Below are 22,977 nucleotides of genomic sequence, written 5' to 3'. Positions count from 1 at the left end.
GTCATGCCTCCAAAATCAATCCCAAATCTGAATCTACCTCTCTCTCCCCCTACCCTCACCCAAGCCACGATGCTCTCTCTCCTGCTTGAGCAAACAGCCTTCTAATCTGGCCACTCGTTTCCACCCCTGCTTTCCTCAAATTTTCTCTCTACATTCAGCCAAAGGGACTTTTATAAGGCACAATCCAGCTGGGCATGATGGCTCATGCCTGTAATCCCAGCACTTTGGGAGGCAGAGGCAGGTGGATCGCTTCAGTTCACGAGTTTGAGACCAGCCTGGGCAACACAGTGAGACCCTGTCTCTACAAAAAATACAAAAATAATTAGCTGGGTGTGGTGGTGCGCACCTGTAATTCCAGCTGCTTGGGAGGCTTAGGCAGGAGAATTGCTTGAACTCGGGAAGCAGAGGTTGCAGTGAGCCGAGATTGCACCACTAAACTCCAGCCTGGGTGACAGAGTGAGACTCTGCAAAAAAAAAAAAAAAAAAAAGCACAATCCAGGTCTTGTCACCCCTGTTGAAGACTCTCCAAGGCTCTGTCTTATGCATGAAATAAAATAGGAGCCTCTATATCTTGATCTCTTCCTGCCTCAAGTTGAGAACTCACTGAGTCTTGCTCACTGGGGGCTGTCCTCTGGCCTCTCTCAGATCCTCAAGTCCTCCAAGTTCTTCACTAAAGAGCTCTGTACTGGCCGGGTGTGGTGGCTCACACCTGTAATCCCAGCACTTTGGGAGGCCGAGACAGGTGGATCACCTGAGGTCAGGAGTTGGAGACCAGCCTGGCCAACATGGTGAAACCCCATCTCTACAAAAAATACGAAAATTAGTCATGGTGGCGTGCATCCGTAATCCCAGCTACTTGGGAGGCTAAGGCTGGAGAATTGCTTGAACCTGGGAGGCAGAGGTTGCAGTGAGCTGAGATTGCACCACTGTACTCCAGCCTGGGAGACAGAGCAAGACTCCGTCTCAAAAAACAAAAAACAAACAAACAAAAATCTCTGCACTTTCACTTTCTCTTCTCTTCTCCATGCCTGGGCCTCTCCTCTTGTCACTCCCCTTGCCCACCATGGCTACCTCCTTTGTATTCCTTTGTATTCCTTCCTGCCAGGTGTCACCAACTTCCCCAGCCCTGCTACCTAAAGCAGAGTCCTCCTGCAGTCACTTTCCACCACATCACCTAGTTGGACTTGCCTGGTAGCATGTGTTTTTGCTCCATGAAATGATTGCATTTCCAGTTGTTTATTTAGTTTCCACTTATCCTAGTAGACCGGAAGCCCCAGGAGAGCCCAGACTTGGTCTCGTGACTGCTTTCTGTCCCATCAGTGACAGTGTCAGCGTCCTCAGATCTGGGATTATTCATGTGAGTCCAACACCCCCCAGAGCCCTCAAGAGGAAAGGGAGAGGCGGTGGCCGGATGGACACCCCTGCCTGCTCAGCCCTTCTCCCTGAGGTCTCTTGGATCTGAACAGCAGCAAGAGATCATGGCAAATAAATCACTCAATGCTTGTGTGTTTTGTGCATGTTTTTAGTGCCTCCAAATGCTGAGCATTTAGGGTTTGTTTCCGAGGTTTTCTGAAATACGCCAGGGCCTTGGTGTTGGAAGCAAATTAGGATACCTGTTGTCTGCCTGTGCTCTGTGTCAACCTGAGGAGCTCTCAGCTGGGCCACGTGGAGTGTACACTGGGTGGGCCCCACAACCCCAGCCCCAGCCTTCCTTCCATTTGTTTTTGTTTTTTTTTTTTTTTTGAGGCGGAGTCTCGCTCTGTCGCCCAGGCTGGAGTGCAGTGGCACAATCTCAGCTCACTGCAAGCTCCGCCTCCCGGGTTCACACCATTCTCCTGTCTCAGGCCTCCCGAGTAGCTGGGACCACAGGCGCCCGCCACCACGCCCGGCTAATTTTTTGTATTTTTAGTAGGGACGGGGTTTCACCGTGTTAGCAAGGATGGTCTCAATCTCCTGACCTCATGATCCACTCACCTTGGCCTCCCAAAATGCTGGGATTACAGGCGTGAGCCACCGCACCTGGCCGTATTTTTGCAGTACCTGACCCACCTGCTCCCAACCTGCATTTTAGCTTTGACACTTGTGCTAAAACTTGTCCTGCCAGTGTTGCTCTGAGACCAAGCATGCTGGAAATGCAGCTTCCCTCATCATCACTTATCCTCATTGGCTAACAGGTGTTCTAATCTTTTTATTTTATTTTATTTTATTTTATTTTATTTTATTTTATTTTATTTGAGACAGGGTCTTGCTCTGTTGCCCAGGCTGTAGTGGAGTGGTGCAATCTCTGGTCACCGCAACCTCCACCTCCTAGGCTCAAGCAATTCTCCTGCTTCAGCCTCCTGAGTAGCTGGGATTACAGGTGCCCGCCACCATGCCCAGCTAATTTTTGTATTTTTAGTAGAGACGGGTTTTTGAAATGTTGGCCAGGCTGGTCTCGAACTCCTGACCTCAGGTGATCCACCTGCTTCGGCTCCCAAAGTGCTGGGATTATAGATATGAGCCACTGCGCCAGACGAAAATCATTTTTAAGTCTTATTTTCCAAGTGTTGAATAAGTTTCCTGCACAGAGCTCCTGAAATCATGTTATCTCTAAAGGTAACTATTGATAAAATAAAGGGTTGGTCTGATTCTGGTTTGTACTATTCTTAATTAAAATATCGGATAACTCACAAATGTTACGGGAAATAGAAAACAAATTGGAGCTTAATTTGTGGCATATATTCCCAATCCCAATGATCAATAATGTTTGTATATCATTTATATTAGTACACAGACTCAGTGGTGGCTATTTCATGTGGTCTCTGAATTGTACCTTTATATAGTGTAGGCTCTGTCCTATTTGGCTTGGTAAACTTACATAGATAAAACAAGAGGTGTTAATTACACACAGAGGCCTCCTTGTTGTATGGTTAGTAAATCTAGAATTATGTGGTGGTGAGCACTGCTAAAACCAGAGAATTAGCTTCTGTCTGGATATTATGTAAGGAATCTAGAGTTGTATATTTGGACTGGACTCTATTAGTCTGGAACGAATAGAACTTTCTTTTACTGCCTACTTTTTTTTTTTTGAGACGGAGTCTCCCTCTGTCACCTGGAGGTGGAGTGCAGTGGCGCAATATTGGTTCACTGCAACATCCGCCTCCTGGGTTCAAGCGAGTCTCACACCTTGGGCTCTCAAGGAGCTGGGATCACAGGCATGTGTCACCACCCCCAGGTAATTTTTGTATTTTTTGGTAGAGACGGGGTTTCACCATGCGGCCAGGCTAGTCTCAAACTCCTGACTTCAGGTGATCGCCTTCGAAAGTGCTGGGATTACAGGCGTGAGCCACCACACCCTGCTGCCTACTTTTATGGGTGAATTCTTCCTCCTTCAAGATCCTTTAAGTCTGGACTGAGATCCTGTAAACCACAGCATATGTACTGGTTTAATTTCCTGGGAGGGCTTGTAGGATCTGGTTCTACAAATGAAGTTCTACACATCAGCCTTTGTTCCATAATGGTGGGCTTTTCTGACTAGATTAACTGGCTTTATTCTCACATACAATATTGTCAGTATAGCCTTGGTAGTACATTTGATTTGTCTATATCCTTGCAACAATGGGAGCCAATGCATATTAAACTCATGAAAATGCTACATTGTCAGGATGGATGAAGTTATTCTGCATTGTCAGAAAGGATGAAGTTATTTATAATAATATCTACCCATTATTCTAAGTAGTTGCACTGACTACTTAGTCAGTTGATGTTTTTCATATTTTTATCAGAATCATTACGGATCTTTCCAGATATAATATATATATATATATGGTTCAGTTATTTATTGATACATTATAACCATAAAATTCAAGCACAACCAAATTTCTAAGCCTTACCCATCATAAATGCATTCATCTGCATTCTGATTAGAATTATTATAATATTTCAGTCTCTGATGATTTGTTAGCTTATAATTTTTTTTTTTGAGACAGTCTTGGTTTGTTACCCAGGCTGGAGTTCAGTGGTGCAATCATGGCTCACTGTAGCTTCGATTTCCTGGGCTCAGGCACTCTTCCCACCTCAGCCTCCCAAGCTGGGACTACAGGCGTGTGCCACCTCGCCTGGCTAATATTTTTTAAAAATTATTTTTTGTAGAGATGGGGTCTTGCTGTATTACCCAGGCTGGTCTTAAACTCCTGGGCTCAAGACATCATCCTACCCCTGCCTTCCAAAGTGTTAGGATTACAGGCGTGAGCCACTGCACCCGGACAGTTTATAATTTATATTGAGATTTGACACAGGATATGTTTTCCAGAATTTGGAAGAGTCAGATGGAAAAATACTACTGAGAGGCTTTCATTCCAATTTCCTCAAGTATAAATGTTAAATTGAGAGTTGGCAGTGGGTCACGAAGAAAGGAAAAGAGCTTCTTCCTATGCCCATAAAAAGAAAGAACATTTGTAAAGCAATTCTCAATAATATTAAAAATAAATAACCACAAGCAGATTTCCTTCATCAGTTTCATTTTGTTCTATGTAAATAGGAGTCTGTTTTTTAAAAAATATTTATTTATTTATTTATTTATTTATTTATTTATTTATTTATTTATTTTGGGACGGAGTCTCGCTCTGTCACCCAGGCTGGAGTGCAGTGGCACAATCTCGGCTCACTGCAAGCTCCGCCTCCCGGGTTCACGCCATTCTCCTGCCTCAGCCTCCCGAGTAGCTGGGACTACAGGGGCCCACCACCACACCCGGCTAATTTTTTGTATTTCTAGTACAGACAGAGTTTCACCGTGTTAGCCAGGATGGTCTCGATCTCCTGACCTCGTGATCCACTCGACTCGGCCTCCCAAAGTGCTGGGATTACAGACGTGAGCCACCGCGCCCGGCCTATTTATTTATTTATTTTTATCAGATACAGGGTTAGTCGTCATGAAATAATCTACTTATGGAATAGAAAGAACTCTGGAAATTCTGGTTCTGCTTCTGGTACAGAATATCACAGGTGTCTACTTGGGAGGACAATGCTGGTTTACACGGTGATATGGTTTGGCTGTGTCCCCACCGAAATCTCATCTTGGATTGTAGCTCCCACAATTCCCACGTGTTGTGGGAGGGACTTGGTGAGAGGTAATTGAATCATGGGGGCAGGTCTTTCTCGTGCTGTTCTCGTGGTAGTGAATAAGTCTCACGAGATCTGATGGTTCTTTTGTTCTTTTTTTTGGCTGAGCATAGAGGACTTTATTGATGGTACATGACAAGGTGGGGCTCCCTAGGCCCCTCCCTCTTTGGGGGATCGGCATGGAAATTGTGAGGAGGGGAGATTCGCAGTGTGGTGGGGGACTGAGTTGGCAGGGACTCCCCAGCAGTGAGGACCTCTCTCTTCCTCTCATGCTCTCTCTGGGGCTGGTGGTCTGGGGTCTTACTCCTTGGAGGCCATGTGGGCCATGAGGTCCACCATACTGTTACTGTAGCCAAATTCATCATCATACCAGGAAATGAGCTTGACAAAGTGGTTGCTAAGGGCAATGCCAGCCCCAGCATTGAAGGTGGAAGAGTGGGTGTCGCTGTCGAAGTCAGAGGAGACGACCTGGTGCTCAGTGTGGCCCAGGATGCCCTTGAGGGGGTCCTCCAATGCCTGCTTCATCATTTTCTTGACATCATCATATTTGGCAGGGTTTTCCCAGATGGCAGGTCAGGTCCATGACCAACACGTTGGCAGTGGGGATATGGAAGGCCATGCCTATGAGCTTCCCATTCAGCTCAAGGATGACCTTGCCTACAGCCTTGGCAGTGCCAGTAGAGGCACGGATGATATTCTGGAGAGTCCAACGGCCATGATGCCACAGTTTCCCAGAGGGGCCATCCACAGTCTTCTGGGTGGCAGTAATGGCGTGGACTGTGGTCATGAGTCCTTCCACAATACCAAAGTTGTCATGGGTGACCTTGGCCGGGGCACTAAGCAGTTGGTGGTGCAGGAGGCATTGCTGATGATCTTGAAGCTGTTGTCATACTTCTCGTGGTTCATGCCCATCACGAACATGGGAGCGTCAGAAGAGGGGGCAGAGATGATAACCCTTTTGGCTCCTCCCCGCAAGCGAGCCCCAGCCTTCTTCATGGTGGTGAAGATGCCGGTCGACTCCATGATGGACTCAGCACCAGCATTGCCCCATTTGATTTTGGAGGGGTCTCGCACCTCGAAAATGGTGATGGGATTTCCATTGATGACAAGCTTCCCATTCTCAGCCTTGATGGTGCCATGGAATTTGCCATGGGTGGAATCATACTGGAACATGTAGACCATGTAGTTGAGGTCAATGAAGGGGTCATTGATGGCAACAATATCTACTTTACTAGAGTTAAAAGCAGCCCTGGTGACCAGGCTCCCAGTTCCAACAAATCCATTGACTCCGGACTTCAACTTCACTGTGGTGTCTCAGGGACGTACGTGGCTGGCAAAGCACAAGAAGATGCAGCCGTCTGTTGAACGGGAGGAGCAGAGAGCCAATCTGATAGTTTTATAAGGGGGGGTTTCCTTGCACAAGTTCTCTCTCTTGCCTGCTGCCATGTAAGATGTGCCTTTCGCCTTCCACCATAATTGGAAGGCCTCCTCAGCCCCACGTGGAACTGTAAGTCCACTAAACCTCTTTTTCTTTATAAATCACCATGTCTCAGGTATGTCTTTATCAGCAACATGAAAACAGACTCATACACATGGGAAAACCTGAACCCAGTGAGTCTATTTCTTGAAGTGTCAATAGCTCAGGGTATCAGGTATTGTCTATTCATCGAGGCACTTTGACTCTCCTTTGTCCAAGACCCAATTTCTGGCCTGTAGTTTCCAGCTAACCTTCAGGAAAGCATGAAAGGAAAGCAGAAGTCACTTATTGATTGTAGGACTAAATAATGATGGGGAATTTACTACAGTGACTAATACTATCTAATAAGAAGAAAACAGAATGCTCTATTAGGGCATACTATATAATTATTCCAAGAGAATTAGATCAATGTTTCTCCTGGGGGCAAGAACAGATTATGGACACTGAAGATATTGACACATCACCATCCTGTAAAAGTGGACAGTCTCTGAGATATATTTATAATAGTGACATTTAATGCACAAAATTAATCTAAGGAAGGCTGAGCTCATCTTTTTAGTTTGAAAGCATTTTTCACATTGTGTGTTCAAAAATCAGGGAGGTTTTTACACTATTGTAGAATCATTTTAAAAACAGAAGCACATCAAATATAGGCTGGGCGTGGTGCCTCACGCCTGTAATCCCAGCACTTTGAGAGGCCGAGGCAGGTGGATTGCTTGAGCCCAGGACTTCGAGACCACCCTGGGCAACATTCTCCAGCTGAGGCAGGAGAATCGCTTGAACCCGGGAGGCAGAGATTGCAGTGAGCCAAGATCACACCACAGTACTCCAGCTTGGGCAACAGAGTGAGACTCTGTCTTGAAAAAAAAGAAAAGCATATCAAATATACTTAAGAGTTCTAGCATCCCGCCCTGTGTGTGTATTTCCTATGGTGGGTTACAAGGTGAGGGAACAGATCTTTGGTGCTTTGGCCATCCAGGAAGGGCCAAAGATTATTTTGAATGTACAAACATCTTGATGATTTTTAACTTTTCTGAATTTATAGTCTGATTTTATGAAAGGAAACATCAAAAAGAATTGTCCAAAATACTGATCACTTGACTAAAATAGGTGCATAATTGCCTAAGAGAAAGGAGTAATTATAGCTTGGCTACCCTATTAACCATAATGACAATCAAGATATTCAAAAATAGGCCAGGCACAGTGGCTCATGCCCGTAATCCCAACTCTTTGGGAGGCTGAGGCAGGAGGATCATTTGAGTTCAGGAGTTAGAGATCAGCCTGGGCAACATAGGGAGACTCTGTCTCTACAGTTTTTTTTTTTTTTTTAATTACCTGGGCATTGGTGGTGCATGCCTGTGATCCCAGCTGAGGTGGGATTATCACTTGGCTCTGGGAGTTCAAGGCTGCAGAGAGCTGTGATTGCACCTCTGCACTGCAGCTTGGGTGACAGAGTGAGACCTTGTCTCAAAAAAAAAATAAATAAATAAATAAATATAGGCCAGGAATGGTGGCTCATGCCTGTAATCCCAGCACTTTGGTAAACTGAAGTGGGTGGATCACCTGAGGTCAGGAGTTTGAGACCAGCCTGGCCAACAAGGCAAAACCCTGTCTCTACTAAAAATACAAAAAATTAGCCAGGCATGGTGGTACGTGCCTGTAGTCCCAGCTACTTAGGACACTGAGGCAGAAGAGTCACTTGAACCTGAGAGGCGGAGGTTGCAGTGAGCCAAGATCATGCCACTGGACTCCAGCCTGGGTGACAGAGTGAAACTCTGTCTCAAAAATAAATAAATAAATAAATAAATAAATAAATAAATAAATAAAGTGGAAGGTAACTGTAAGGGAATTTAGCTTTTTGTAAGTGAGAATCTTTTACTGCATGTTTTAAAAAATAAACAATTCAACAATATGACAAAGGTCAGCAAAAAGGAAAAAAAAGTTAAATCTTCTCAAACAAGAATATTTAGTAAGGCAAGAACCTCTGCTACCCGGACAAATTTCACAGAAAGTAAAGAATTAACTTTTTATGGCCGGGCGCGGTGGCTCACGCCTGTAATCCCAGCACTTTGGGAGGCCGAGGCGGGCGGATCACGAGGTCAGGAGATCGAGACCATCCTGGCTAACACGGTGAAACCCCGTCTCTACTAAAAATACAAAAAATTAGCCGGGCGTGGTAGCGGGCGCCTGTAGTCCCAGCTACTCGGGAGGCTGAGGCAGGAGAATGGCGTGAACCCGGGAGGCGGAGCTTGCAGTGAGCCGAGATCGCGCCACTGCACTCCAGCCTGGGTGACAGAGCGAGACTCCGTCTCAAAAAAAAAAAAAAAAAAAAGAATTAACTTTTTACTATGCCTTGCTGAGAGCAGACTGAATACTTTAAGATCCCTTTGTCATTTTAAAGACAAAAAACATCAAATTCTAGTTTTACTGTTTTTGCCCATCATCCAGATGGCATGATACAGTCTGTTTTTCTTTCTCATTTTCTTTTTAAAATCTTATATATTAACCCGTACTTATACATTATCCAGGTGTTCAAAGATTATTCATTAAATAGCTCAGTATTAGTTTGAGTCCATAAAGTTAAAAATAATCTTATATAGTATGTTTAAGCTGGCACTACAGTATGTCATAATCCTTTTTTCACTGAGTATATGTTCTATGTTGGCATTTACTTTTTCTCAGCACTTTAAAAATATGATTCACTATCTTCTGATTGAGAAGTCAGCTGTCAGCTTTAATAATGTTCCTCTTTTGAAGGTAATCTACCCTTTTTTTTATATGACTGCTTTTAAGACTTTTCTCTTTGCCTTTGTCTTTTAGGAGTTTTACTATAATGTGTCTGTGTTTGATTTCCTTTGTGTTTATTTTATTTTGAGTTTGAAAGACTTCTTGAATTTGTGGATTGGTGTCTTTCATCAGTTCTGAAACATTTGCAGATGTTATGTCTTTCGATATTGCTTCTGCACCATTTCCTCTCTGTATGTCTTCAGGGACTCTGCAGAAGTCAACTCACCTCTCTGAGACATTGAGCAATTAGTCTTTTATAGATCAGGCTTATGGTTTCCTTAGTAAGAAAATTTCCTCAAATGCTTGGTAAGTTTTTGGTCTATTTGCTTCCAATCAATTCCATTTATGAGTCCCACCCCTAAAGATCTCTTCCAGATATAATTCTTAAGCATTTAGATTTTTATTTTTTCTTTTTGTTATGGGAAATTTCAAACTGTCCAAAAGCAGGGAGAATGTATAATGAACCTTCTTATGTTCAATGATTGTCAATATATGTCAGTCTCATTTCATCTATATACTCCTGCTTTCCCTTATGATTGGATTATTTTAAAGCAAATTTCAGACATAGTATTTAACCTGTAAACACTTCAGTATGTATCTCCAAGAGATAACTACTACTAAAAACATAATTACAATATCATTACAATACCCACCCAATACTAAAAATATTTTCTCTTAATTTTTTTTGAGACAGGGTCTTGCTCCATTCCCCAGGCTGGGGTGCTGTGGCATGATCACGGCTCGCTGCAGCCTCCACCTCCTTGATTCAAGTGATTCTCCCACTTCAGCCTCCCAAGTAGCTGGAATTACAGGCGTATGCCGCCATGCCTGGCTAATTTATTCTTCTTATTATTTTTTTTTTGTGGACATGGGGTCTTGCTATGTTGCTTAGGCTGGTCACGAATTCCTGGGTTCAAGCAATCTTCCCACCTTGGCCTCCCAAAGTGTTGGGATTACAGGCATGAGCCACTGCACCTGGCCTGTACTTTCTTAATATCACCAAGTATTTAGTCAGTGTTCAAATTTGTCCAATTGTCTCATAATTTTAAAACATTTTCAGTCAGGATCAAAACAAAGCCCATGTATTTCATTCAACTAATACACCTCCCCTTCTTTTTTTCTTTGTGATTTTTAAATAGCTTTATTTAGAGAAAATCCATGTATCATATAATCCATCCATTTAAAGGTTACAATTTGATGGCTTTTAGTATATTCACAGAGTTGTCCAACTATCGCCATTATCTAATTCTAGAACATTTCATCATCCCAAAAAAGAAACCCCATGCCGGTTGGCAGCCCCAGCAACCACTCAGTTTCTTCTTTTTCTACAGATTTGCCTATTATGGTTATTTCATATAAATGAAATCATACAATATGTGGGCTTCTGTGTCTGGCTTCTTTCACTTAGCATAATGTTTTAAAGGTTCATCCATATTGTAGCATGGATCATTATTTAATTTCTTGCAGTTATTTTTTGGAGAAACCAGGTCATTTTCTCCTATAGCTTTTCCACATTCTGAATTCTGCTGACTGCATCCATGTGGGGTTTTTTAATGTATTCCTCTGTTCCCTGTTTATCCTGTAAACTAGTATTTAGAACTAGAAGCTCAATCAAATTTAAATCTCACTCTTTGGCAAGACAACTTTACAGATGGTGCAGTGAGCTTCCATAAGGTGTCTGTAAGCCATTGATAGTTCCTGTGATCACTCCATATTTATAGCAGCTATTTGAGACCATTGGAAACAACAATCTTGAATGGAACAATAATATATGAAATCAGATTTTTGCTTCTGGTCTGATTCTCCTTTTCCGGCCACGAAATCTTAATGTCAATTCTCAAAAAGGCTTGGAGGCTCTCTCTTGTTGTTTAGTAACCTTGTCAATCTGTAAGACTCCAAGCCTCTAGACTCACAGTACATTTAGATGTTAGGCTAAAGAAAGAAAATGCCTCTTTCCTTTGCTGAATTTTACTTCTGTCCATTTTTGTTTGCGAACTGGTCAGTTCTTGCCTGGGAGCATTTCTGACTTACGATTTTTTAAAAGCAGCAGGAAGTAGCCAGAATACATCAATATCCTGCCTTTTAAAAACCATTCACCCACAGACATATAGATCAATGGAATAGAATTGAGATTCCAGAAATAAACTGTCACATTCATGGTCAATTGATTTTCAACAAGAGTGCCAAGATCATTTAATGGGGGAAGGAATAGTCTTTTTAACTAATGGTGCTGGGATAATTGGATATCAACAAGCAAAAGAATAAAGCTGGAACCCTACCTCACACCATATACAAAAATTAACTCAAAACAAATCAAAAACCTAATTGTAACAGCTAAAAATATACGATCTTAGAAGAAAACATAGAGTAGGTCTTGATGATCTTAAACTAGGCAATGGTTTCTTAAATATGTCATGAAAGGCATAAACTACTACAGAAAAAAATAGATAAATGGGACATCATCAAATTGTAAAACTTTCACACTTTGAAGGGTACCATCAAGAAAGTAAAAAGACAACAAACAGAATAGGATAAAATATTTGTAAATTATATATATAATAAGAGTCTAGCATCCAAGAAATATGTATATATATTATATAACTCTTGCAACTCAACAACAACAAAATGTAAACAATCCCAATTTAAAATGGGAAAATAATTTGAATAGACATTACTTCGAAGAAGATATACAAATGATCAAGAAGTGCATGAAAAGAAGGCAACATCATTAGTCATTAGGAAAATGCAAATCAAAATCACAATGAGATACTTTATACCCACTATGATGACTTTAATAAAAATGACAGACAACAACAAGTCTTGGAAAAGATGTGGAAAAAATTATAATTCTCTTGCATTGCTGGTGGGGAATGTAAAATGGTATAGCAGCTTTGGAAACCAACTTGGCAGCTCTTCAAAAGTTAAACATAGAGTTACCATATGGCCCAGCAATTCCACTCCTAGATATATACCCAAGAACATATGTTCACACAAAAACTCATACATGAATGTTTAGGGCAGTATTATTTATAAGATTCTCAAAATAGAAATAACCTAAATGTCTCCCAACTGATGAATAGATAAATAAATTTTAGGATATCCATACAATGGAATGTTATCCAGCCATAATAAAAGAATGAAATTTGAACGCATGATACAACATGGATGAGCCCAGAAAACATTATGCTCAGTGAAAGAAGCCAGACACAAAAGGCCACATACTGTATGATTCTGTCTTTATAAAATATCCAGAATAGGCAAATCTACATAGACAGAAAGTAGGTTAGAGGTTGCCAAGGGCTGGGGGTAGAAGAGAATGGAGAGTGATTACTAATGGGTATGGGGTTTCTTTTTAGGGCAATGAAAAAGGTCAAGCATTAGATTGTGGTGATGGTTGCACAACTTTGTGAATATATAAAATACACTAAATTGTATACTTTAAAAGAGGTGAATTTTGTAGTAGATGAATGATATCTCAACTTAAAAATTATAACAACAAATTATTCCCTAAATAACGATTACAGAGTTCTGTTTGGGGTGATTAAAAGTTCTAGAAATAGATAGTGGTGATGGTTTCACAACATTGTGAATGCAACTAATACCACTTAATTGCACACTTAAAGGGGGTTAAAATAGCAACTTTTATGTTGTATATATTTTACTACAATAAAAAATCCTATTTTTTAACAGCTCCCTAAACCATAGACTTCATAAGTATGTGGACCCTCTTCCATGTTATTGCAGATGATTTTTCTACCAAATGATTTTACACAGCCCCATAGGGGTCATTGGCCACGAGGTTTGCAAAATCTGTTTGTTTGTTCGTTTGTTTGTTTTTTGTTTGTTTGGTGTTGTTTTTTTTTTTTTTTTTTTTTTTTTTTTTTTTTTTTTTTTTTGAGATGGAGTCTCACTCTGTCGCCCAGGCTGCAGTGCAATGGTGCGATCTGGGCTCACTGCAACCTCTGCCTGCCGGGTTCAAGCAATTCTCCCACCTCAGTCAACTGAGTAGCTGGGATTACAGGCACCTGTCATCATGCCTGGCTAATTTTTGTATTTTTGTAGAGATGGAGTTTCACCATGTTGCCCAGGCTGGTCTTGAACTCTTGACCTCAGGTGATCTGCCCACCTCAGGTGATCTGCCCACCTCAGCCTCCCAAAGTGCTGGGATTACAGGTGTGAGCCACCATGACCAGCCAAAAATCTGTATTTTAAATGACTTGTTGCCTGATTGTTAAGCCAATGTCACATATTTTAGGGTTTTGTTACTGCAGTGCCACTACCAGGTGCCAAGTTATGTGTTAGTCAGGGTACAGGCTAAGCTATGAATACCAAAAAACCTCAAAATACAATGACCCATGATTCTGGATATGATGAAATTGTTTATGAAAGACCAATAGTGCTGCTAGGAGTAATTTGAAATGCCAATTAAAAATGTAAAAAGCAGCAATGATTATTTCAAAGCATTGGTGAGCTGCTAAGGCAACTAGGAGTCAAGAGAACAAAATCTCAAATATGGGGGAACAGTATAGAGAGCTGAGCTGAGCCAACATTTTGCAGTTTCTGTCTCCAGGGCATTTGATGCTTCTGGGTATGGGGAAGGAGACTGAAGATCTGGGCAAAAGAGTTGGGCAGAAGAATCCTTCTCAGACACCCACAGAGCAGGAAGGACAAAATTAGACTTGAAGGACTAGGACCTGGGGAAAGGAGAAGTTAAAAAGAGCCTAATGATTTTCTGGTTCTTGTTTGAGGACATTGCAGAACTCTGAAGCTACATGGGATAGAGTCTAAGAAGCCAGGAAGAAAGCCTCTGAAAAGCAGAATAGAGTTTCAGCAGACTTGCAATGCTGAAGAGACAAGAAGAGTTCAAGAGCTGCCAGGATCATGGACCCCCAGGTTATAACCCAGGCTCCAAGTTGAAAATCCATGAGCAAGTGCAAACCAGATATGCATGGTGCCTTTCCAAAATGGCAACCCAGTCTAGATTCAGCCCAGTTTTTGACTGAATTAAAGTGACGAGCACCACTCTATCTGCATAAAGATAATTTCCTCTCTGGAGCAGTATGTACAATTTTTCATGTACAATGCCTGACATTCAATAGCTAGACATGCTAGAGGCGAGACCAAATGACTGAAAAGCAAGAGAAAAAACAGATAGTATAAATAGACCCATGGATAATCTTAATATTGGAGTTACCAGACAAGGATCTTACATAGCTAGAATTAATATGCTCAAGACAAAAGAAAAAAAAATGCAGGGATTATATGAAAGGATGGGTAATTTTACCAGAGAAAGGGCAATTCTAGAGTAGAAAAGTACCATAACTGAAATTAAGAATTCAGTAAGTGGAACACTTATATACTGTTGGTGGGAGTGTAAATTAGTACAATCTCTATAGAAAACAGAAAACAGTATGGAGATTTCTCAAAAAACTAAAAATAGAACTACCATTCGACCCTGCAATTCCACTATGGGGTATACCCAAAGGAAAATAAATCATTACATCCAAGAGGCAAAGATAGCTGGGCATGGTGGCCTCATGCCTATAATCCCAACACTTTGGGAGGCCCCAACACTTGATCACCTGAGGTCAGGGGTTCAAGACCAGCCTGGCCAACATGGAGAAATCCTGTCTCTACTAAAAATACAAAAAGATTAGCTGGGCATGGTTGCATGTGCCTGTAATCCCAGCTACTCAGGAGGCTGACACACAAGAATTACTTGAACACAGGAGGCAGAGGTTGCAGTGAGCAGAGATTGCACTACTGCACTCCAGCCTGGGCAACAGAGCAAGACTCCATCTCAAAAAAAAGAAAAAAAGATACCTGCACTTGTATGTTTGCAGCAGCACTATCCACAATAGCAAAGATATGAAATCAACCTAAGTGTCCAGCAATGGATGATTGGATAAAGAAAATTATATATATGTGTGTGTGTGTGTGTGTGTGTGATGTGTATGTGTGCACACACACACACAATGGAATACCACTCAGCCATAAAAAGGAATGAAATCATATATTTTGCAGCAGCATGGATGGAACTAGAGGCCATTTCTTAAGTGGAACAACTCAGAAACAGAAAGTCAAATACCCCGTGTTCTCACTTATAAGTGGAAGCTAAATAATGTGTATACACAGATAGAGTGTGAAATAATAGACTGGGAAGAGTGGGAGGGTGGTAGGGGGCGAGGGATGAGAAATGACTTAATGGATACGAAGTACACCATTCAGGTAATGATTACACCAAAAACCCAGATGTCACCACTATGCAATATATCCATGTAACAAAACTGCACTTGCACCCCTTAAATTTATACAAATAATAATAACAAGGAATTCAGTCAATGTGCTTTAACAACAGATTAGACACAGCAGAAGGCAGGATGAATGAGCTGGAAGTCAGGCCACTAGAAAATATCTAGACTGAGGCACAGAGAAAATAAAAGAAGAAAAATATAAAAGAGAGTTTAAGACAGTGAAAATAGCTAACGAAAAACTGTGGCTTAACTAAGATGAACTTTTTTCTCTCTCTCTCTCTCCCTCTATCCAAAGGTAGGTGGCTGGTCTGGGGCAGGCAGACACTTTTGCTTCGTGAGGGTGTTCAGGCTTGTGAATTGTCTTTGATATCTTTAAGAAATGGCTTCTATCTTTAGATATGTTCCTGCTGTAGTTGTTCCCCAGCCAGGAAGGAGAAAGGAAGACAGTCAAGGGCCGGCATCTTTATTTATAGGAACTGACCAGAAGCTGTACACATCACTTGAGCTCATAAGGGCTTGAACTTAGGTGCATGAGCTTACTTAGTTATCAGGAAGGCTGGCAGGTGTTTTGTTTCTTTTTTTCTTTCTCTGTCTCTCTCTCTCTTTCTTTCTTTCTTAGAGATGGGGTCTCGCTACACTGCCACGGCTGGTCTTGAACTCCTGGGCTCAAGCAATCCTCCCACCTTGGCCACCCAAAGTGCTGGGATTACAGGCATGAGCCACCATGACCAGCCCAGATGTTGTTTCTAATTGGGCAGCCACAATCATCTTATTACTAAAGGGAGGAATGGGAGAATGAATTTTAATAAAAAGAAAGTGTTTCTGCCACTTGGATTACTATGCAGGAGTTAGACACACAGGGCTTTGTAGAGCACAGTAATAAGTGTAGACTAGAGCCAGGGAAGGAGGAACTGCGAGTGCCATCAAAAGAGACATGATTTCCCAGACTAGAAGCCTGCTCCTTGGGACCCACACTGGGTGAGGTTTCCTATTCCCATATTTAGTGCTAGTGGTGAGATCCCAGATGTGGTGAGCCTGTGGTATGGAGGCCCTTGACTCCAGTGACCCTGATGTGAGCTCCTGTGAGTCCCACTGGGTCTTTTGCAGACCCAATCAATGGTGCTTCTTTGTGATGGGGGCTTCTTTGTCATCCACAAGGACCCAAGGAAGACTGAGGCTAGGACTGCCGGAGCTACACTGGGAAGGGTCTCAGGCATGCTCTTCACCTTCTTAGAGGCCTCTTCTCCTAACAATGTCTCCCCTCTGGACTGTCTTAAGTCAGCTCAGAGTGCCGTAAGACAATACCACAGACTGGGTGGCTTAAACAACAGAATTCTGTTTTCTCACAGTTCTGGAGGCTGCAAGTGTGAGATCAGGGTGCCAGCATGTTCAGGTTCTGAGGAGGGCTCTCTTCTTGATTTGCAGACAGCCACCTTCTCACTGTGTCCTCACATGGTCAGGGAGACAGCTTTCTCTTCTCTTTTTTAAAAAAATATTTTTTATTTTTTTAGAAGTGGGGTCTCACTCTGTTGCCCAGGCTGGTCTCGAACTCCTGGGCTCAAGTGATCCTCCAGCCTCAGCCTGCCAAAGTGCTGGGGTTACAGGCATGAACCACTGCACCTGGCCCTTTCTCTTCTTATAAGGTCATAGTCCTATCAGATTAGGATCCTACCTTGTGACTTTATTTAACCTAATTACCTCCTAAAGACTCTTATCTCCAGATACAGTCGTATTGGGGGTTGGGGCTTCAACATATGAATTTTGGGGATAAGGGGACACAATTCAGTCCATAGCACAAGACCTCTGTTCCCTGCCTGCAGCAATTTCTGGCCTCTTGTTTCCAAGTGGTTAAACTGATGCTGAGGAACAAAACCTTTAAGGACACTTTTGGCAGTGCCCTGGTGTATTAGACCATTTTCTTTTCTTTTCTTTTCTTTTTTTTTTTTTGAGATGGAGTCTCTCTCTCTGTTGCCCAGGCTGGAGTGCAATGGCATGATGTCAGCTCACTGCAACCTCCGCCTCCTGGGTTCAAGTGATTCTCCTGCCTCAGCCTCCCAAGTAACTGGGATTACAGGTGTGTGCCACCAGGCCCAGCTAATTTTTGTATTTTTAGTAGAGACAGGGTTTCACCATATTGACCAGGCTGATCTCGAACTTCTGACCTCATGATCCACCCACCTCAGCCTCCCCTGCTGGGATTACAGGCGTGAGCCACCGCGCCTGGCCTATTAGTCCATTTTCACACTGCTGTGAAGAACTGCCTGAGACTGGGTAATTTATAAAGGAAAGAGGTGTAATTGACTCACAGTTCCCCATGGCTAGGGAGGCCTCAGGAAACTTACAATCATGGCTGAAGGCAAAAGGGAAGCAAGGCACCTTCTTCACAAAGCGGCAGGAAGGAGAAGTGCCCAGTAAAGGGGAAAGAGCCCCTTACATAACCATTAGATCTCACTCACTATCATGAGAATAGCATGGGGGAACCGCCCCCATGATTCAATTATCTCCATCTGTCTCTCCCTTGACTCATGGGGATTATGGCGATTACAATTCAAGATGAGATTTGGGTGGGGACATGAAGCCTAATCATATCACCTGGGGAGGTGTCCATGAAAACTGCTGGCACTTCAGAACTATTTATTTCTGCTTTCAGGTAACAAGGAAGACTTTGGGACCCTGAGGAGTAGGCTGCAGCAGTCTTAAGCTTTGGACAGGGGCCTAGAGTGGTGGCTCATGCCTGTCATCCAAGCACTTTGGAAGGCCCAGGTGAATGGAGCCTAGGAGTTTGAGACCAGCCTGGGCAATATGTTGAGGCCTAGTCTCTAAAAAAATGCAAAAATTAGCTGGGTATGGTGGCATGGTCCCAGCTACTTGAGAGGCTGAGACAGGAGGCTCCCTTGAGCCTGGGAGATTGAGGCTGCAGCTACTGCACTCCAGCCTGGGCAACTGAGTGAGGTCCTGTCTGTTAACACAAACAAACAAAAACCTTTGGACAGCAAAAGCCCATCTCCTCTTCTCCTCAGGCACATGGCTGCCTGGCTGGGGACTACATTTCCCAGCCTCCCTTGAGGTTGGCTGCAGCCACATGACTGGGTCCTCCCCAGTGGCTTGCAGGTGGACATGACTTGTGCAATTTCCACTTTACCTGCTTACAAGGAAATCTCTTGCTCTGGACTTTCTCTTTTTTCCCTTTCACCAAGTCACTTAGAGGTGGCACATTCAATTATGCAAATGCTGACAGAGCATGAGGTCAGTGGCTCTCAAAGTGGGCATCAGAATTCCCCAGAGAGTTTGTTAGGGCACAGTTTTCTGGGTCCTGCCCCCGGAGCTTCCGACTTAGTAGGTCTTGGGGGGACCTGGGAATGTGCATTTCCTATGAATTGCCAGAGGCTGCTGCTGGTCTCGGGACTACACTTTAAGCAACAATCTGAAAGAATCTGGGTTCCTGAATGATGGCCACACGCACAGCCTCACAAGATCATTCACCCCGGAGCTACTATGGGAAAGAGAATTCAATTTGTTTTTAATGTTTAAGTCACACTATTGTCTTACAATAAGATGGCCAGTGAATTTTTGTTTCTCCTTTAGCCAGTTTGACTTAGATTTCTGTTGCTTGCAACTGAAAATGCCCTGATCATCATATGTAACATTGACTGCTTTTGATTTACTCATTCAGTAACTATTTATTGAAAATCCCACGCTGAGTGCTTTTTATTTATTTTTACTATTTTTAATTATTTTTTTTTTATGAGATGGAGCCTAGGCTGGAGTGCAGTGGCTTGATTTCGGATCATTGCAACCTCCGCTTCCCGGGTTCAAGCAATTCTCATGCCTCAGCCTCCTGAGTAGCTGGGATTACAGGCATGCGCCACCATGCCTGGCTAATTTTTTTTTTTTTTTGGATTTTTAGTAGAGACAGGGTTTCGCCATGTTGGCCAGGCTGGTCTTGAACTCCTGATCTCAGGTAATCTGCTCTCCTCTGCCTCCCAAACTGCTGGGATTATAGGCATGAGCCACCGTGCCCAGCCCCAGGTGCTTTTGAAAGCACTGGGCATACAGCAGTGAGTGAAGCAGTGAGTGAGTAAAAAGTTCCTGTCCTGTCCTTTCAGAGATTCTGATCTTTGTGTAAGGCAGCACACAATGAAGTATTTTAAAGACAAAATATCAGCAAATTCTCAAAGCAACTTTGAGAAGCAGACATCATTTTGAAATCCCATTCTACAGATAAGTGCGCTGAGGCTGCAGTAGCAAAGCTGGAGTTTGAACCTAGATCTGTGCGAGTCCAAAGGCTAAATTCTCTCTCTCTCTCTTTTTTTTTTTTTTTGAGACAGAGTCTTGCTCTGTTGCCCAGGCTGGAGTACAGTAGTGCGATCTCAGTTCACTGCCACCTCTGCCTCCTGGGTTCAAGCGATTCTTCTCCGTCAGCCTCCTGAGTAGCTGGGATTACAGGTACCTGCCACCATGCCCAGCTAATTTTTGTATTTTTAGCAGAGATGGGGTTTCACCATGTTGGCTAGGTTGGTCTCGAACTCCTGACCTCAAGTGAGCCTGCCTCGGCCTCCCAAAGTCTGGGATTATAGGCACGAGCCACTACACATGACTCAAAGGCTAAACTCTTGAGAGTGGGCCATGCTGCCCCAAGAAGCTCCACTGGATTTATTTGAAGGTCCTTGCCAAATCACTTGGGGAAAAAAAGGCAGATTCAGCCCATGGATCCTTAAGTACCACTCGAAGAGTGGCATGCTTTTCCCAAATGTCACCTTTTGTCTTTAAGGCAAAGGTGCCAGATCTTCAGCTCTCATGTCTCCTGCACAAACTCTCCCAGGCGTGAGAAGAGACTCCACTCTGCAGAAACTCTGTCTCTAAGGGGGAAGTGACAGTCAGAGAAGGGAACAGGGATATTACTGAGGCCAGAAGGCCCCTCTCCCCTCAGTGAGGCCCACGCTCGTGCCCAAAGCCTGTCTGTCTTCCTAAATAATGCAGTGTGGAAGAGTAGAGGCTTTGCATTGCAACCAAGCAGACAGGATTTCATAACCCTGGTTCCAGTACTTCCCAGTGTGTGATCTTGGACCATCAACTGGGCCTCTGAACCTCAATCTCCTCCTCTTTAAAAGTGGCACAATGGCCGCAGGCGGTGGCTCACGCCTGTAATCCCAGCATTTTGGGAGGCCGAGGTGGGCGGATCACTTGAGGTCAGGAGTTTGAGACCAGCCTGGCCAACGTGGCGAAACACTGTCTCTACTAAAAATACAAAAATTAGCCGGGCGTGGTGGTGGGCACCTGCAATCTCAGCTATTCAGGAGGCTGAGGCAGGAGAATCACTTGAACCCAGGAGGCGGAGGTTGCAGTGAGCCGAGATAGTGCCATTGCACTCCAGCCTGGGCAACAAGAGCAGAACTCTATCTCAAACCCAGAAAACCAAAAAAAAAAAAAAAAAAAAAAAAAAAAAACCCAAAACAAAACAAAAAGAAAAAACAAAAACAACAACAACAAAAAATGGCACAGTAATAGCTTAATTCCCAAGCTTGTTCAGGATTTTGTGGGTCAGGAATGTGAAAAGGGTTTGACTGGATGTTCATTTCTGTTCCACGTGGCATCATGTGATGAGGGCTGGAGGACCCACCTCCAAGATGGCTTCTTCACTCCCATGTCTGGAAGCTTCAATTCTCCTGGGCCTTCTCACAGCTCCATGCTCTTAGGGGAGCTGCAATTCTTATTTATTTATTTATTTATTTATTTTGAGACGGAGTTTCTCTCTGTCGCCTAGGCTGGAGTGCAGTGGCCGCGATCTGGGCTCACTGAAAGCTCCACCTCCCGGGTTCACACCATTCTCTTGTCTCAGTCTCCCGAGTAGCTGGGACTGCAGGCGCCCGCCACCACGCCCGGCTAATTTTTGTATTTTTAGTAGAGACGGGGTTTCACCGTGTTAGCCAGGATGGTCACGATCTCCTGACCTCGTGATCCGCCCGCCTTGGCCTCCCAAAGTGCTGGGATTACAGGCGTGAGCCACCGCGCCCGGCTGGGGAGTTGCAATTCTTACACAGTAGCCTGGGAGCCAAAGAGATCACGACGGAATCTGCTGGTTCCCTTAAAATGTAGATCCAGGCCTGGCGGTGTCGTTTGTTTGTTTGTTTGTTTGTTTGTTTGTTTGTTTAGACAGGGTCTCGCTCTGTCACCCAGGCTGGAGTGCAGCGGCGCCATCATAGCTCACTGCAGCCTCTACCTCCTAGGCTCAAGGGATCCTCTTGCCTCAGCCTCCCGAGTAGCTGGGACTACAGGTGCGGGCCACCACGCCAGCCTATTTTTAAAAGTTATATTTTTGGCCGGGAGTGGTGGCTCACGCCTGTAATCCCAACAGTTTGGGAGGCGGAGGTGGGCGGAAGTCGGGAGTTCAAGACCAGCCTGACCAACATGGAGACACCCTGTCTCTACTAAAAATACAAAATTAGCCACGTGTGGTGGCGGACCCCTGTCATTCCAGCTACTCGGGAGGCTGAGGCAGGAGAATCGCTTGAACCCAGGAGGCGGAGTCTGTGGTGAGCCGAGATCACGCCATTGCACTCCAGCCTGGGCGACAAGAGCGAAACTCCGTCTCACAACAAAACAAAAAAGTTATTTTTAGTAGAATTGGGGTCTTTCTGTGTTGCCCAGGTTGGTCTTGCAGTCTTGGGATCAAGCGATCCGCCCACCTCTGCTTCTCGGTGTTGGAATTACAGGCGTGAGCCGCCATGCCCAGCACAGTGTCACATCTGTCATATTCTATGAGTCAAAGCAGTCAAGGGTTCTTTCTCAATCAGACTAAGACCAACAGGAACAAGCTTATTGTATTAATTTGCTAGGGCAGCCTTAACAGACAAGAAGGGAGGTGAGTCGCCTTTTAGTTTAAGTAGATACGGTCATGCTATTCTCTAATTGGCCACCAGATGGCGCGCTGGACTTACTATTAGTACAGTTTGTAATTGCCCTTCCGAGAGTGGCCACCGCCACTCAAGCGACTGGACACTGGACTAAGTGCTTCTGTTAATTTGGATAAGACGAGACTCTCACTTTCTTTGATAAAATATACATCTAGAAGAGCCCTAGGCTTTTATTGCATCATGTTCATGGAAGGAGAGAAATGATCCTTTTCTGATTTGCCAGAGAAAACCAACCAGTATTTATTCTTTAGGAAATACAGAGATGCTATTTAACCTCCTGGTCACCATAGCAACAAATAATCAAGGAAGACAACCAATCAGAATGCAGGTTTCTTTGGGAGGTTCTTTTTTTTTTTTTTTTTCCAGATATTGCAACAATTTCTAAAAAAATCTTAGACTCTTTTGTTCAAATTATCCTTTCAAGGAAAGACACAAATGAACAGAG

General features: G+C 43.6%; 2 pseudogenes across 2 annotated transcripts in view; one reads left to right on the top strand and one right to left on the bottom strand.

The window, feature by feature from the left end:
- Window positions 1-22,977, top strand: part of PPP5D1 (PPP5 tetratricopeptide repeat domain containing 1) — a 125,227-nt pseudogene that overhangs the window by 36,521 nt on the left and 65,729 nt on the right. The window lies entirely within an intron of this gene.
- LOC107969767 (glyceraldehyde-3-phosphate dehydrogenase-like) lies at window positions 5,401-6,386 on the bottom strand (annotated as a pseudogene).

Source organism: Pan troglodytes, chromosome 20, assembly GCF_028858775.2.
Source record: "Pan troglodytes isolate AG18354 chromosome 20, NHGRI_mPanTro3-v2.0_pri, whole genome shotgun sequence".
Classification (NCBI taxonomy): Eukaryota; Metazoa; Chordata; class Mammalia; order Primates; family Hominidae; genus Pan; species Pan troglodytes.
Note: the sequence above shows the minus strand (reverse complement) of the source record. Positions and strands in the feature narration are given on the sequence as shown.